General features: G+C 40.2%; 1 protein-coding gene across 1 annotated transcript in view; it reads left to right on the top strand.

The window, feature by feature from the left end:
- Positions 1–17,603, top strand: part of GRXCR1 (glutaredoxin and cysteine rich domain containing 1) — a 315,239-nt gene that overhangs the window by 119,795 nt on the left and 177,841 nt on the right. The window contains exon 3 of the transcript XR_003968455.1: positions 8,257–8,341. The gene's annotated coding sequence lies outside the window, so the exon portion shown is untranslated. The remainder of the gene's footprint in view (positions 1–8,256; positions 8,342–17,603) is intronic.

The following is a 17,603-nucleotide window of genomic DNA, read 5'->3' as shown; positions in this document are numbered from 1 at the left end:
CACCTTAAATTTATACAGGGTTGCATGTCAGGTGTGTTTCAATAAAAAACATATGTTAGATGTAAAAATTTTTTAAAATTAATAAAGGGATGCAGCTTTGGAAGAACACAGTATCTTTAAGTTGAAAGCTACCAGTTTAGGGGATTGAGGGAAAAGGGTTGGAGAAGTTGGTTTCCCATTTTGGCCAAGTAGCTCATACATTTTCATCTAGTGTTCACCCTCACAGAGATTTTGCAGTGCATTTACCAGGATGACTTAAACTCATGTTGCTAATTTCTATCGTGAAAGGCCAGACGACGATCATCCCAAACTATTGTGGAGATAGAAAAGAGCTGACCTAGAAGTTTCTCTCCTCGTACTGCTGGTTTCGATTCTCACTGACCACAGGCTGCAGTCAGTCATCAACCCCCACAACTACTCCACTTAGAAAAAGCTTCAGTTCCCCAGAGTTTTCATGAGTGTATGTGTTTTCTGTGTCCTGTAAACTATAGTGCCCTCTTGCTTCTGTACTCCTCTAGGGTTGGGTCGAGGAACCCACAAATCCCTACTATTTTGCCATCTGTTCTGAAACTAGGAGACCATGATTGTACTTTCATTTTGGTAATGTGTTGGTTTGACTTAGTAGTCCTGACATGCCCTGGGAGCATTTAGACTCAGAGAGGAACTTTCTGTATTTGGCACATTCTCAATGCTGTGACAAAGGACACAGTCAAAGCTGATTGCTCTGCTGGGCTTTGACTGGGGGCCTTGTTATTAACTAGGCTCAAATGAAATTTTAAAAGAAAAGGATATTTTTCACATTGGCATTTGAGAAATTGTGCTACAGGAAGCAGTATATACTTGTCCTTTCCCTTGACAGAGAACACAAAGTGCTGTGGATTGTTCAGGGTTCCCTCAGCACATTTCAGCAAAAGAAAAGCGGACATTTTAAATTTATTGCTAATCCTAGAGAAGAGCTTACTAAATTTTTCACTCAAATGTATCCACTAAGCTACCATTAATTATAATATTAGTTACATAACTAGAGTCTAAAGTAATCAGTCATTAAATTAAAATATCCCTCTGAATTTCTCTCATTCTATTATACTTGGTTTAGAACTGATAGATATGTATAAGATATTGATCATCATGGCCACTAGCAGTTATCAGTGGAACCAGTACATTATTTCAGAGGGTATTAGACCTTGAGTTGTGGTGTATATGGAAGTGTAAAGCAAGAGGAGATATAATACGGTTATATTTCAGTCTGGCCTAATCTTTCCCAAATATAGATATTGGAGGTTTTTCTTTTATTCATCACCATTCTTTTTGATGATAAGGACCCATTTCCTATTTTTGGTGTTTTGTGATTCTCTTGGGTCGTTGCAAAGGAGAACGTGTCCACCTTAGACAGTCAATTAGGTTTAGCAAAGTCTTAGCTGTAGAGAGACATCATTTCTGCCTAGGTATTCCGTGGGTGACATGCCTGCAATAGTTAAATGGCTACTCTCTGTGAACACTCTCACCAGATGATGAGGAAAACAGCTAACATGGCTCCTCAACAAAGATGACATTAAACTGTTCTCTTAAACTTATTTAATGGCACAACAAATGTTTATTGAGCATCCACTGTGTGCCGGGAGCTTTTCTAGACTTAAGGAGATACTACAGTGAACAAATTAAATCAAGTTTTCCTCTCATTATTAACAAGACAAAAAATGAACAAAGTATGATGTAGCAGTACATTGTGCAAACATACTAACTGAGTGAGATGATAGAGTGATTGGGGAACTACTTTAGCTTCGGTGGGGAAGGAAAGCCTTATTGTAAAATTACATCTGAGCTGATGCCAGAATGATATGCAAAGATTTGAAGACACAGAATCCCAAGTGGAAGGAAGGGTGAGTGCAAAGTCTGAGAGGCATGTGTTTTCACATAGAGAACTAGGATCAGTGTGGATTGAACTAGGTGGTGGAGGGAGAGAGTGGCATGAAATAAGATTGGAGAGATAGGTAGGAGTCAGTTCATTTAGGGTTTATGGACCCTGGTGAAAGAACTTGGGTAATGGGAAGCATATTCAATCCAATAGCAATCCTGTCATCTATACCTTTAACATACATTAAAAATATGACTGCTTTTTATCACCATACCAATACTTCCACTTTTAATCAGGGGAATAACTGGATCAAGTGAAATAAAGAAAAGGAAACTTTAAACACTCTGTGCAGAATGGATTGTGGAGAAGCAAGTGTAGAACTAGGGATATCAGTTAGGTTATTTTATGGCCCAGGTGGGAGATAATATTGGCTTTGACTAAGTCAACAGTGATGGAGGCAGTAAAAAATGGACACATTGGTGTATATTTTGAAGGAGTGGTTGACAGGACTGCTGTTGGATTGGATATGGCAAATGAGTAAAAGAAAGGAATAGAAGACAGCTTCTAGGGTTTGAAATTAACATCTAGGTGAATGGTGGAACAGTTATTGAGGTGGGAAAGACTGGAGGAAGGACAGGTTTGGAGTGGAGAGTGCAAGAGTTATGTTCTGAGATACATATTAAACATTCTAACAGTGTTGTCAAGAAAGATGTTGGGTAAATAAGCCTAGGGTCAATTGAGTTGAGAGCATATATATGGTTTTTAAAGCCATCTGAATAAATTATATAACCTGGGAGAGACCATAGATAGATTGGAGAAGACAGCCCAGGGACGAAACCTTGGGGAACTCCAATATTTAGAAACTGAGCAGAAGAGATTCTTGCAGAAGAAAGTGAGAAGGAGCCTCCAGAGAGGTAAGAGAAACCAGAAGAATGCTATGATTCAGACCCTAAGAGAGGAAAATGCTTTAAGAATAAGAGAATGGTCAAGCTGAAGTTGGAAAGGTGGATAAGACCCAGGCCTCGATTAGAAGTTGGGCTGTTATTCTAGGTGCAGTGGGGAGACTGTTGAAAGGGGTTAGGATGGTGGTAGGGTCTTAATAGGATCATATTCACATCTTACTCTGGTTGCTGTGTGGAGAAAAGGATGAGGGAGTGGGGGACAAAAGTGAAGGAGGTGAGAGACCACATAGGAGACCCCTAAAACAATAGAGCCTGAAGGGTCATGAGTTAGATCAGGTGCTGGCAGTGGAGACTGAGAGAATTGGACACTTTCAGGACATATTTAAGAGCAGAGTTTTAAACCTTAAGCCTATTGACATTTGAGGCCAGATAGTTCTTTGTTATGGGGCTTTTCAGTTTACTATAGGAGTATTTAGCAGCAATCCCTGGCCTCTTTCTCTGCCAGTGGCACTCCCTGATGTCCCCATTGTTAAAAAATGTCTTCAGACAGGCAGGTAGTCCTTATTAAATATCCCTTGGGGACAAAATCTCTTCTAACTGATAACCACTATTTTAGAGAGAGAATTCATGGGAATGGATACTGGATTAGATGTGGGTGGGAAATATCATGAATGACATTGGTTTCAACAGGCAAATACATGGGTGTTGGTATATGGAAATGCAGTGGCTTGAGGAGGAGAATATTTGGGAACATGTGTATAAATATTGGGAGCTCATTTTAGATATGACAAATTTAGATGCCTGGAAGACTCCAAGAGGAGAAGTCTCCAAGAGGAGAAGTTGCTTATATGAATGAAGAGATTTTATCTGGAAATATGAAGAGTTATGGGGTTGGACATGATCACTGATGGAAAGAGTACAACTGAGAACCAACTGAACAAAGAGGAACTCTAACAGTCACAAAAATGTTATATAAAGAAAAAATAAAACGCAGAATGTTTTGATAAGTGCATAGTAAGTGATACTGAATGAGGTGGAAAGTTCTAGTTATATAAGGATTGAAAAGTGTCATTGGAGTTGGCAAAAAAGGAGGTAACTCTAGGGGCCAAAGTCATAATGGGGTAGGTTGAAATGAGAAAGGAAATTGGACCACATATACAGACAATGATTCCAAGATTTTTTTTTTCAAGCAAGGAAGAAGAAGCAACTAGAAGAAGGTGTGAAATCAAGGGGACCTTTGTAAAAAACAAAACAAAACAAAACAAAAACAGAAAGTAACATATGACTAAATGCTGCTGGACAATCTGGTAAAGAAGGAGGGAGGTCAAGGGTAAGGAGAGAAAGGTAATAACAGATTCACCAAAGTCCTCTGATAGTAGGACACTATTGGCTTTTACCAGGGAGAAAGTTACTTTCTTCATTGTAACAGAGTGATAATATTAGTAATGATGATGCTAATTATGGTAGCTGATATTTATTGAAGGCTTATTGTATGCCAGACCTGTCTAAATAGGTTTAATCTTCCCAGAAAACTTGTGAAGTAAATCCTGTTACTAATTCCATCTGAAAGATGAGAAAACAGGACTAAACAGCTTAACTAACATGATCAAGTGGCAGAGCTTAGAATGTAGCAGGTCTCATTCTAGAACTCATGTGAAATCACCTTATGCCAGAGCCTAAGCTCTTAACAGAAGCAGAGAAAGAATCATGCCAATTCGCTTCCAAAAGAATTGTTAAAATCCATGAGTTCTTGGCTGTTACCATGATGTCTTAGAAGCAGCTGGACTTGAATCACAGTTACCTCCCACAATGAAATACTCCATGTTTCCTTATACTTGACCCTATTCTGAGGTGGCAACTGGTTTGGTCTCATCTTTTATATGTATTTATTTGTATTTATTTTATATTTATTTATTTATTAAATAAATCTCATAAGCCAACAGGGGAATGGTCTGGGCTCAGACAGGACAGACTGGTCTTGGGTTGGAAAATGCTACAAGGTTCTCAAACTGGCTCTTCTCCTCAAATATCCTTTTCTGGATCAGAAGCAAATGTGGATCCTGCTCTGTGCTAGGTCCTGCTTGTGAGACCAGCTATGAACTCTTGTTACAGCCTTCCAGAAGTTAGTCACAGTGCCCCTGAAATTGGTTGGTCATTGGCATAGAAAAAAACGCCATTGGCTTGACTGACCCTGGGCCTCTGTTTATGCTAGTCATACTCCTGAATTCTGGTGACCATTTTGTTTTTATAAGCACATGATCCCTGATATTTGACCATGGTATCAATCAGGGACTGATCTATCTTGACTTTTGGTTTTCTTTCTAAGCTTTCTACAAATTATGTGTGTGTGTGTGTGTCTGTGTGTGTGTCTGCATGTCTATGTAAATGTATAAGGATATCTTCTATAGTTCTTTTTTTTTATTTTTGAAAGGGGAAAGGGACAGAGAGAGAGGGGGACACAGGATCCAAAGCAAGCTCTGTGCTGAGAGCAGAGAGCCTGACACAGAATTCGAACTCTTAAACCACAAGATGGTGAGCCGAGCTGAAGTTGGACGCTCGACTGACAACCATGCAGGTGCCTCAGGGATATTTTCTAACATCCAAGGCCTGTTATGACAAAATATAACCTTTGGCCATTTCCTGAAGACAGGTGAAAAAAAAAAAGTTCAAAGTTTTATCTTCACAGGTATATTTATAGCAGTGCCTTTTTTGTCTTACAGTGTTCCTTGGATAATCTGGTTCCTTTTTTAGTTTTCAGAGTGATGACACACAAATAAATTAGCGTTTCCACCTCTACTGCCTCTTTTGGCAAGAATAAAGGTTCTCATGTCAAGGTAAATAAAGAGGGAGGCAGAGACCTAGAGAAAGTAGACAAAATTGGAGTCATACTGAGCAATTTATGTGCCGACACTTCCCTTTAATTGTTAACAGCCACAGAAAAGAAAGAGAAAAAGGAAAAAAACATTGCTGCACAGTGAATGTGAAACACGTGCTCAGGTGTTCAGTGTGTAGAAGTATTTGGGCCACTAATATCTTTCCAACCCGATCTTCTGAAAGATCCCAGCTTTTGACATATCCCTTCCTCCACAAATGTGTAAAATATAGTTGTGTTCCTCCAGAGGTTAGACCTTTCCTTTGTTTTGAGCTCCCTGGAACCCACTCTAGTTGCTAGATCAGACGAAATAACAAGCAAAATGAAAGAAGTATGGTAAAACCTTGGTTTGCGAGCATAATTTGTTCTGGAAACATGCTTGTAATCCAAAGCACTTGTACATAAATGAGAATTTCAAGGACCATTGGCTCAGTTGTGATCATGTGACATTTGGCACCAGGTACTACTCATATTGTAAGACATCACTTGTTTATCAAGTTAAAATTTATTAAAAATGTTTGTTCATCTTGCAGAACATTCATAGAACAAGTTACTCACAATCCAAGGTTTTACTGTTTACCCCATTGGGTAGGTGGAAATTGGGGATTTTCTCAAGTCGTGTGAGCTGAAAGGCTTCTGTGTATAAATGTATATTTATGTATATGTAGACACACAGCCCTGAGACTTTGCAGTCATGTTTCTAGATTGTTCTTCCAATATTGGAGGAAAATGATCCCATCAGAGGGTTTTGTTTTCAGAAGCAGTCACAGGGCCCAGGTAACAGAGCGGCTTGTCCCCCGAGTGGCAGTTTGTGAGTACTGCAGCTACAACCCCAAATTGTACATCACCCTTTAGGGCATGCCAGCTTCCTGTCCCAGGAGAAAGCATTTTCCCTTGGGTATTAATTAAAACCCCATGACCCACAAAAGGAGATGTAGGAGTTTAGAAAACTCAGCTCTGCCACGGTCAATGTTTGGAGGTACTCAGGGGTCAATGAGTGAAGCAACATAGCGAATGAAAGGCTGACCTTCCTTTCATGTTGAACTGGAGCCTTGCATCGCCCCAAGCATTTTGCTATCCTTGAAACCACATTTGAATCAATAACTGGGAGCAGAGCCAGTTCAATCATGTGGCTCTCTGAGGCCCAGCTGAGTGACTGACAGTAATATGTTTTTGAATGATTTAAGGAAACCCAGAGGACTGTTGACCAGCAGGACATCCCAACATTATTAGCTTCCTTCTGATATGTCAGGGCTGCTAGTGAATTTTAGTTTTCCCAAAGGTTCTTTCTGATCTTGGAGGCAGCACTGAATGAGCTTCTAGACTCTCATATTTGCACCGAGTTCAACTGATATTTCTTTCTAAGACTTTAAAGGCTCATAAATTACCACAGGCTTTTGGTCCCAGAGCAGTCAAGGCCCTCGGCTGAGATAAATGTGCTCAGTAAATGTGTGTTTTGATGTACTGGACTTTTGTAACTAGTCCTCCAGTTTTGGGAGAAATAAAAGGAAGTATTAGAGACATAAGAGATGAAATATGCTTTATAAAATCAAAATATTTTTTAAAAAGAAAAACATTCTAATAATTTGGGTTCAAGCTGGGACTTCTAGTTTAAAACTATCTTAATTTGGGAATCATTAGCTTTCCTTATAGTTAAAGCCATAGGCCTGTAAGAGATGGCTCCAGGAGAAAGAATGAACAGAGAATGGAAATGGTCCAGCATGAGCCCTGGGGGATTCCATCATTTAGATGCCATATTGACAAGAAGGGAACGGCTGAAGGTTTGGAAAAGAAGTAGTGAGCAGAGGGAAAACATAAGAAAATTTTGATATGTCTAGGGAAGGGTTAATTGCATTTGTTGCTACCGAGCAGTAAATATGAGGATAGAGAAGTGACTCAAGATAAGAGTGCTTCATGGGAGCCATGGGGATAGGGCCCGACTGGAGTAGACTGTTATGAGAATTATAATCCACACAAAGCAAGTGTCTGGTATACAGTATGTGCTTACTATATGGTAGAAATTACTGAGAATTTGGTGTTAGATTTTACGGATTGCCTATAAGCAATCATTCTCCTTGCTTCCTTCCCCCATCCCCTAATTCCTTTTCTCGGACGATCCCTCCCTGCAATTTTTAAAAGTTTTCCACTCTCCCATATGCCTAGGATGAGGCACTATTAACCCAGGCCATTCTTGGTGATGTCATTCCCCTTACCAGTGACTAGCCCTGGCCATAGGCATTGTGACACAGCCCTGCCCAGTGGGATATGAGGAGCAGCCAGGTGAGAGCTTCTGGCAAAGGTTTTCTTTACTAATAAACAGTTAGTCATGGGAAGAAATGCCCCCCTCCCTCACAGAATATTATTACATCTGTTTGGAATATCTGGAATTGCTGCAGTGATCTGCAGAGTGACTGGGAGAGGAACTCTCATGGATAAGCTATGGATGAGTGGAAACATGAAAACCCGTTTTTGTAAACCTAGATCTCAGTCTCATGGTGGTACTAAGCAATCTTTAAATACGTGTTTCTCTGGATATAAATTCCACAAAGTGCTCTGTATGATGCTGATACTACTGAAAAAAAAACATGCTAGACACTGTTCTAAGCTTTACTTATTTTTTTTTGCAGCTGAGTAAACGGAGACCGAGTGAAGTGAAGTGATTGGTCCAGGGGCATATGGCTAGTAGGAGGTAGAGTGAGGATCCCAACCCAGGTACTGTAGTCATCATGTGAATGCTTCATCTCTATAGGTCATACTAAACGGGGCATCTGCAAATAAAGATGTGTTTGTTAGGTATCTGTATTTATTTCTTTTTCTTTTCTTTTTTTAATTTAAATTCAAGTTAATGGACATTTAGGCTCTCTCCATAATTTGGCTATTGTTAAAAGCTCTGCAGGGGCGCCTGGGTGGCTTGGTCAGTTAAGCGTCTGACTTCGGCTCAGGTCATGATCTCACGGCCTGTGAGTTCGAGCCCCGCGTCGGGCTCTGTGCTGACCGCTCAGAGCCTGCAGCCTGTTTCAGATTCTGTGTCTCCCTCTCTCTCTGCCCCTCCCCTGTTCATGCTCTGTCTCTCTCTGTCTCAAAAATAAATAAACGTTAAAAAAAAAAAAGCTCTGCTGTAAACATTGGGGTACATGTGCCCCTATGAATCAGCACTCCTGTATCCTTTGGATAAATTCCTAGTAGTGCTATTGCTGGGTTGTAGAGTCATTCTATTTGTAATTTTTTGAGGAACCTCCACACTGTTTTCAAGAAAGGAAGGGGGGAAAATGGTTACAAACAGAGAGAGAGGGAGGCAAACCATGAGAGGCTCTTGAATACAGAGAACAAACTGAGGCTTGATTGGGGGGAGGTGGCACGGTGGAAAGGGGAACATGGGTGATGGGCATTGAGGAGGGCACTTGTTGGGATGAGCATTGGGTGTTGTATGTAAGTGATGAATCATGGGAATCTACCCCCAAAACCAAGAGCACACTGTATATACTGTATGTTAGCCAACTTGAAAATAAATTATATTAAAAAAAATTTTAATTCAAGTTAGTTAAAATATAGTGTTATATTGGTTTCAGGAGTAGAATGTAATGATTCATCACTTACATATAACAACACTCAGTGCTTATCCCAACAAGTGCCTTCCTTAATGCCCCTCACCCATTTAGCCCATCCCCCTACCTGCTTCTCCTCCAGCAACCCTCATTTGGAATTTAAGAAACACAATAGATTAACATAGGGGAAGGGAAGGAAAAATAAGATAAAAACAGAGAGGGAGGTAAACCAGAAGAGACTCTTAAAGGCAGAGAAATACAGAGAACAAACTGAGGTATCCATATTTAAAATGATGGGTTGTTTTCAGATTATTTCCTAATAGTGCCAACTGATTTCAGACTGAGTTTCTCCCTTTGTCAACTAATGGGCCTGGGAATGCCAAGAAGTGTGTGTCAGCCATCTTTGGTCAGGATACACACTGGAAGTACCAGAATCCAGCTTCCAAAGATTAACACGGCACAAATGAACACCCCAGTTGTATACATGGCTAATTTTAAAACACATATGAAGTAAGAATAACTGCTATTAATCTAGAGCTTAATATCTTCTTATGTGCAGTGCTTTAAGTACATTGTCTTACCAAATCTTCACTGAATCCTGATCCCTAGGAAGATATTTTACACATTTTATGATTGAGGAAAGAAAACCATGGAGGATTTAAGTATTTTGCTCCAAACTATTGAATTTTAATCCAGGTTTCTCATTCCAAAGGCCACATATTTAACTATCAAGTGAATGCATTAAATTTTAACTCAAATTATGGCATAAACGCAGAGGCTACCTAGCACATTGAAGTAGCATATTGTCTGTAAAAGGGTTTGTACATAGAGAAAAGCCTTGGAGGAAGTATGTAGTATCAACAATAGTGTTGAGAATTATAGTTAATTTTTATTCTTTTTAATATATCGCTGTTATTAAAAGAAAAAACTTATAAGTGATATTTTTTAAAAAGCAGGTTGTTTTGTCTATAGATCTGGTGACCAGATGCTGGGAAGAGAAGGATTTCTCAAGATCATGTAGGATCACTTTGCCACCAACCATCACCTTTCTTTTCCATTCTAGGTTCAGTTGCCTTCACCTCTAGGTGAAGAGATACTCACTTTCTCCTTTTCCTTTTGCTACCAAAACCTGTGCAGGTCTTTTCTTTTCTTTTTTTCTTTTTTTTTTTTTTTTTTGTAAATCACAAATGTCTTCTCTCCATCTCTGTGGGCAAGACTGAGTAATCAGATTGTTCATGTCTTTGCCTCTCTGCTCCTAGAACGTTCTAAAGACAAACAGAAACCAGTTGCCTAGCTATTTATTTTGTGTTGGATTCATTGGTACGTTAAATAAGTGAGCAGTATTTTGTAGATAAAATAGGCATGTGTGTTGAGTTGTTAGAGTCCCTTTTCTATTAACTCTAGCTAATGCCCCATATTTAATCACAGAACATTGGGTGATTACTTAGTAAATAACCCCAATCACCTCTCAGATATCTACTTCATCACTATTTGTATAGCAAACAGAACCTTGATAAGATCCAGGTTGATTGCAAAATGGATTTCCTGTATATGTTGCCAGTATTTTTTTTCCTGGCAGCCCGGTTATATTTTGCAGGTTTGTATTGCCTTTCAGAATTTGCATTCTTCCACCTTCAGATAAAACTTTGAAAGATATTTACGGAATGCTGTTAGTGATATTGTAGAACACAGGTGGCCAGGTTGGAATTGAAATACCTCTGCAAAGATCGAAGAGAAATTTTTGTAACTTAATAAGTGTTTCAGACAGGAAATGACAGTCCTTCTTGTGACAAGAGCTGAAATACTATCAAATTCAAGTAATTGTGCTATAAGAAGACATTTAAATTCCCTATGTCCTGAAATCTGAGTTAAAGAAGTGGCTCTTTAAATTTTTTTTTTTTTCAACGTTTATTTATTTTTGGGACAGAGAGAGACAGAGCATGAACGGGGGAGGGGCAGAGAGAGAGGGAGACACAGAATCGGAAACAGGCTCCAGGCTCTGAGCCATCAGCCCAGAGCCTGACGCGGGGCTCGAACTCACGGACCGCGAGATCGTGACCTGGCTGAAGTCGGACGCTTAACCGACTGAGCCACCCAGGCGCCCCAAGAAGTGGCTCTTTAATGAATGGCACTGTCCATCTTTGCCATCTGTCTTTAAAATTTACTCTGTTTTATTAAATCCTTAAACAAACACAGAGAGAGAGAATCTGAAGCAGGCTCTATACTCAGTGTGGAGCCTGATTCAGGGCTCGATCCCAAGATCCTGGGATCCTGACCTGAGCTGAAATCAAGAGTCAGATGCTCAACCTACTGAACCACCCAGGTGCCCCAGGTCTTCATGTGAAACTTATATTAAGTACATTTGTATGATTTTCTTCTCTTCTCAGTCTGTTGCTGGTCCAATTAGGGAGCCCCATCTGGAGAACCTAGGAGGGGAATAGGAAAAAGGTATCTTTCCTCTCTTACATAGGAAGGTGAATGTTATTTCTTGTGTTTGCTGGCCGCTTATGCTTTTCTCTTATAAATTTCCTATCCATGGACTTATTTTCAGAAAATTCATAGACAAAAAATCCTCTACAATATTCCTTTAAGATAGTACTGTAGTAATTTTATTAAGGAAGGAAGAGACTGGGGATTGATTGAATCAGACTTAACATTTGAATGAAAAGTCTTAAAATCTATAGAGTGCATTTAAGAAATACAATACTTTGAGAGAACGCTTTTCTTTGCTTCAGTAATCAATGTGTAGGCCAGAACATGTATTGCTTTTGTAATTTAAAAAGAAAGATAATGGGAAAAGTCAAGTTTTGGTATAATACGAAATACAACAAACACATTTCATTACAGAGCTCAGAGGACTATGCAACCATTTCTTTGAATCACAGAATCAATTGTGAGTTTGACATTTTGTGATGAAAACACTGAAATGCTGCAGCTGGTTACCAGATTGGGGGGAAATGTGCTTTGTATGTAATTAATAGAGACAAGCCTTACAGAGAATAAAAAATAAAATTAAATATAAGCGTATATATCAACTGCTCGGGGAGATGAAATAGAATATAAATCATTTTATTTTGGTTGAAAATAGATAATTATAGTGTGAGGTTTTATATCCATTCTACTGTGGCACTAAGCATCTTCACTAAGTTAAAGAAACAGTAGATGTGACTTTAACCAATCAATAGAATTAGCATGAACCTACAGCCAAAACATTTTAAGCAGGAAAAAAAAAAAAAAAAGAAGAAGAAGAAGAAGAAGAAGAAGAAGAAGAAGAAGAAGAAGAAGAAAAGAAAGCCAGATTTGTAAATCTGCAGAAGGCACGTTAAAAGCTAACAGGCTTACAAAATTCTTGCTCTAATTGAATGTATGCACAAATGTACTGAATTCACAGTTAGTGAGGAAGAAACCCGAGGAATGGGGTCCATTGCCTAGAACATTAACAGTACTAACAAGGGCAGTAGTCAGTGTTGGAATGTGTTCTCTGTGTGTGCACTGTGCAAGGTGCTTTACATACAGTACTTCCTTTAATTGCCACAACTCATGAGGGAAGCATTATGATCTTTCTAGCAGCCCACAGTTATGGATGGACATAGCTGATTTTCAGAGGCATGTCTCTTTTCAAAGCCTGTGTTCTCACCGCTTGGAGATGTTGCCACAGCATTTCCCTAACCCCATTATTTTTGTTCTTCTCCATCTCTGGCTCAATTCATGCATGCATACATTTTATACCAAAATAGTTATAGAGTTCTTACCATACACTATGTCTTGTGCCAAAATGCCCTTAATATAGCAGGGAATTTGATGGTGATGTTTCCGCCGTTCAGGGAACTTGATCAGAGGAAACCAAGAATTACAGTCTCCTGATAATCATCATCAAACAGCATTTATTAAATACCCCCAAAGTGTCAGACCCATGTCTAGGCACTGTCTGTGCAGTCTGATTTTTGCAGCAGTGCTTTACTGGGGTGTTAGCTCCACTTCATAAGTAAGGAAACTGGGGTTTGGATGCATTGGGCAGTTGGTTCAAGTTTCAGTCAGTGTGCAGGGTCTGCTCTGGGATTCTAGCCTCAGCCTGCAGGAGCTCCACTGCCTCATTACCACATCAGATCGCTTTATTCCCATGGCCCTCAGTTCTTCAATCGATTTCACACCAGAAATACAATTCTCAGTGCCACCGTCTTCTGCATTTTTGTCACTGCCACGTTGCTACTCTTCATCTGAGTCACATCAAAATAATGTGGTAATATTGTCTCTAATGGCCCCTACCCTCACCTCCCCCCAGAAACACACACATACATACACACCCACACTTGTGTGTGTTCACACCCACACACACACACACACCCCTTGCCTGTAGGGGCATGCATTAAACAAACTAATATTCAACATGTTAATTAAGCAGTTTCCAGAAAAGTCAGACTCTAGCTTTTTGCTTTTCAAGGCACGTATATGCAAATGCAGAGCAATTTTCAACTGCAACGACATTAGCCATAATGCCTCTAAATCAGTCTTCTTTTTAGGATGCCTCATAATCTTGGGTGATGTGATGCAACTTAGACACATCTTTCCAAATCATTTCAGTCACTCCTATAAATGTGTCATAACCATATGCTAGCTCTGGCAAAGTGATAAATCTTCCCTCTACTGTAAACTATATGCTCAGACTTGTAGGAGTATCTGTTTAAGGAATATATGGGCTATAAGAAGCAGCTAGCTCTCTCTTTATATACTGTGAATTCTTTGAAGAGCATTAAAATATTTCAATGTAAGGTATCTTAATTAAACAAGTATTGCAGATACTGTAGGGTCCCTATCTCAGAGCGAGATTGGTGGACATCCTTCTCAGGGGTTAACACAGTCACCCTGGCGCATGACATAAGAAGTTACTCAATTTCTCTGTAAGTCCAAATTTACTTTTTTAAGAGTGGGTATGATATCTTTAGTGACTAAAACCTGATCAAAAATTCTATGACATACTTCCCATCAACAGGTTGAATCTATGTCCCCTCTCTTTGAAATGGGTGGGCTTGTGACTGCTTGACCAATTGAATACAATGAGGTGACATGATGTGACTTCCAAGGCTAGGTCATAAGGGTCATGCAGCTGCCATCTTGCTCATAGGAACACTTGCTTTTGGAGCTCTGTGCCTCCATGTAAGAAGTCTTTTTTTTTTTTTATGTTTATTTATTTTTGAGAGACAGAGCATGAGTGGAGGAAGGGCAGAGAGAGAGACACACACAGAATCCAAAGTAGGCTCTAGGCTCTGGGCTGTCAGCACAGCACCTGACACGGGGCTCAAACCCATGAGCCATGAGATCATGACCTGAGCTGAAGTCGGACACTTAACTGACTGAGCCACCCAGGCACCCTTCCATATAAGAAATCTTAATACCCTGAGTTACCAAGTATTGTGGTTGATGGCATCAGATGAGCCCAGCCTTCCAGCCATCTCCACCAAGGTGCTAGACATGGAAGTGAGGCCATCTTGGGCCCTTCAGACCAGTCCATCTGTCAGCCAGATACTACTGAGTGACTTTCATTGACATCACGTAGAAGTTTCACCCAGCTAAGTTCTGCCCAAATTTCTGACCCGCAAAATCATGAAGTATAATAATTGTTGGTTTAAGCCACCATATTTGGATAAGTCAATCACTATCTCATCCATTGTGAAGTTTATTGTAAGACTCTTAGCTCAGGGCCTGACTTCTAGTAAGTACTCAGTAAATGTTAGCTATTATTTCTATTTATTGAGCATCTTTTGTGATCACAAAACTGCAGAGAGTGTTTTGAGGCATAGACAAGCAAAGGCATACTCTGCAGTGACGTGGCAGTGAAAATGGATACATATGAAAAGATAATGTATGTATCATTAGAATAGTAAAGGTTATAATTGCCAGAGGAGTTCCAAGAAAGGAGAAAGAGCCACTGCAAAGAAAGTGGTTCTTGCGCTGAAACTGAGGTCTCATCTTCAGGGGGAGAGGTAGGGAATATTTGTTGACCTAGACACTGTAAGATAGTTTATCTGATTTGGGGGAGGTGGTTGTATTTGAATTCCCATTTTATAGATTAAAAGACGAGAGAGGTGATGCATGTGTTTTGATCGCCTTCTATGATGCAGAGGACAGCTGGGGCCAATAGCAGTTCATTAAGGGGAGATGGACACCTCACACTATGCAAGGCTCCACAGGTTTGTGCTCAGGAGCAGAGTGAACAACCAGGAGCTGTGGGAGGTAGGGTTTACGTAATCAGGAGTGGGCCCTCATTCCCAAGGGAGGATGTGACTTTCCTGATTTGAATAATTCCAAGGGCTTGCAGGGAACTGAAAGCCACTACTCAGGGATAAGCCAGAACTGTGCCTGTTCCTTTTGATAAGGAGGATGGATGACCTTACGTGCTCTATTGCTGTCTGTGAACCAAATAGCCAAGGCTATTTGAGGCCCTCCTGATTTTACCAGATACATACATTTTAAAAGCGGCATGTGATACTGAGGCATAATTTTCAGCCTTGTACCACAATATAGCCTGCTTAGGATGCCAAAGCCAATGAGAAGTGGAGCTTGGATTTGAACTCAAGTGTGTCTGGCCCCGAGTCTGGTCATCTGGCTCAAAGTCCATGCACCGGATGCAAATGAAGGAGAGGGCAAGTATATGAATACCACTGAGTGAGTGCTACTTCTTTTTATGGAATCATTCCCTCTTTCATTGAATTTAATCTAATTACAAGGCACCCAATACCCTAAGAATGCTCATGGGTATTATACTATAGTTATCAATGATGTCACCATTGGCGGGAGAGTGCACAGGTAAAGGGTACACAGGACTACTTTTGTAACTTTCTGTGAGTCAATAATTACTTTAAAATAAAAAGTTTTTAAAAATTCTCCTGGGGCCTAAGATTCTACACTGTGGTCCTTGACTTGGAAATATTCATTGTAATCACTGTGGGGCAGCGCAGTTGCGGTTGATCTTACTGTGATCAATCTCACACTTTTCACTCTTTCTCATCTACTTCATGCCCTCGTGTCCTTCCATATCAGCCTAATTCCAGAGCAATTATAGAAGTCGCTGTCTTGTACACACTCCTGATTCTTGATTCTCTCTGTCCAGTGTCTTTGTAGTCATTGGCTAAACCACAGCCCTGGTTAAATCCAACTCTGCCTCTGCTGTGTTTTCACCTGGAAATCTGGGTCTTGATGGAGAAAAGTTCACATCCAGGTTGACCAGTGTCATTTTAAACTCATGACCTGACCCTCTACTGGTCCCTTAGTGCTACTTGGTACCATACAATGGATGTTTGTGTCCCTCCCAAAATTCATATGTTGAAATGTAACCCTCAGTGTAATGATATTTAAAAGGGACAATCTTTGGGAGGTGATTAGGTCATGAGGGTGAAGCCCTCATGAATGAGATTAGTGCCATTATAAAACAGACCCCACAAAGCTCTCTCACTTCTTTGACAGTGAAAAGACTGCTCTCTGCGAACGAGGAAGCAGACCCTCATCAGACACTGAATCTGTTGGCACCTTGCCTTGTACTTTTTTAGCCTCTAGGATTGTGAGAAATAAATTTCTGTTGTTTATTTTGTAATAGCATCCAACATATTTTGTAATAGCAGCCTGAATGGACTAAGACACCTGGCAATTACTCTTCACTTCCCCACTTTCCTTGATGTCAAATATATACCTTCTCTTCTCCCCTGAAAGCTCCAGCATCTTTTTTTCTGACCCCACTCTTGGCTTCTTATTTCACTATTCAGATAGACGCAACCAGAAAAGAACTTCAACAAGCTCCTTGGACAAGCCTTTCACCTACAGATTCTACCTTTCCTTCCACTGGTGTGATGGAGCTTTGCAAGCCAAGTGAGACCCACACTTCTGCTAGTGTGTTAGACTCCATCCCCTCCTACCTAGTCAAGGACAGTGCTCGGCCAATTATCCTCTCTCTCTTCTAGATCATCAGTTTCCCTCTTAACTAGATTATTCCTGTCCACATACAAATGTCATTATTTCTTCCATCTAAAGAAGAACTTTCTTTGCCCCATCTTATTCTCTGACTTCCTGCTCTCCTTGCAGTAAAACTCTTTGAAAGGATTTTCATACATATGAACTCTAAATCTTCCTTAAAAAAAAAAAAAAAAAAGTTTATTTATTTATTTTGAGAGAGAGACCAAACAGGCACATGCATGAGAGTGGGAGAGGGGCAGAGAGAAAGAGGGAGACAGAGAATACCAAGCAGGCTCTGCACTGTCAGCACAAGAGCCTGATACAGGGCTCCAGCTAATGAACCGTGAGATCATGACCTGAGCTGAAATCAAGAGTCAAATGCTTAACTGAGTGACCATCCAGGTGTCCCTTCCTGTCTGCCTTTCGAATCCAAACCAACCAGGCTTTTGCCCCAAGCACCTCATGTCATGGTCATCAGTGACATC

Source organism: Lynx canadensis, chromosome B1, assembly GCF_007474595.2.
Source record: "Lynx canadensis isolate LIC74 chromosome B1, mLynCan4.pri.v2, whole genome shotgun sequence".
In the NCBI taxonomy this organism is placed as follows: Eukaryota; Metazoa; Chordata; class Mammalia; order Carnivora; family Felidae; genus Lynx; species Lynx canadensis.
The sequence above is the reverse complement of the archived record's forward strand: the minus strand, read 5'-3'. Positions and strand labels throughout refer to the sequence as shown.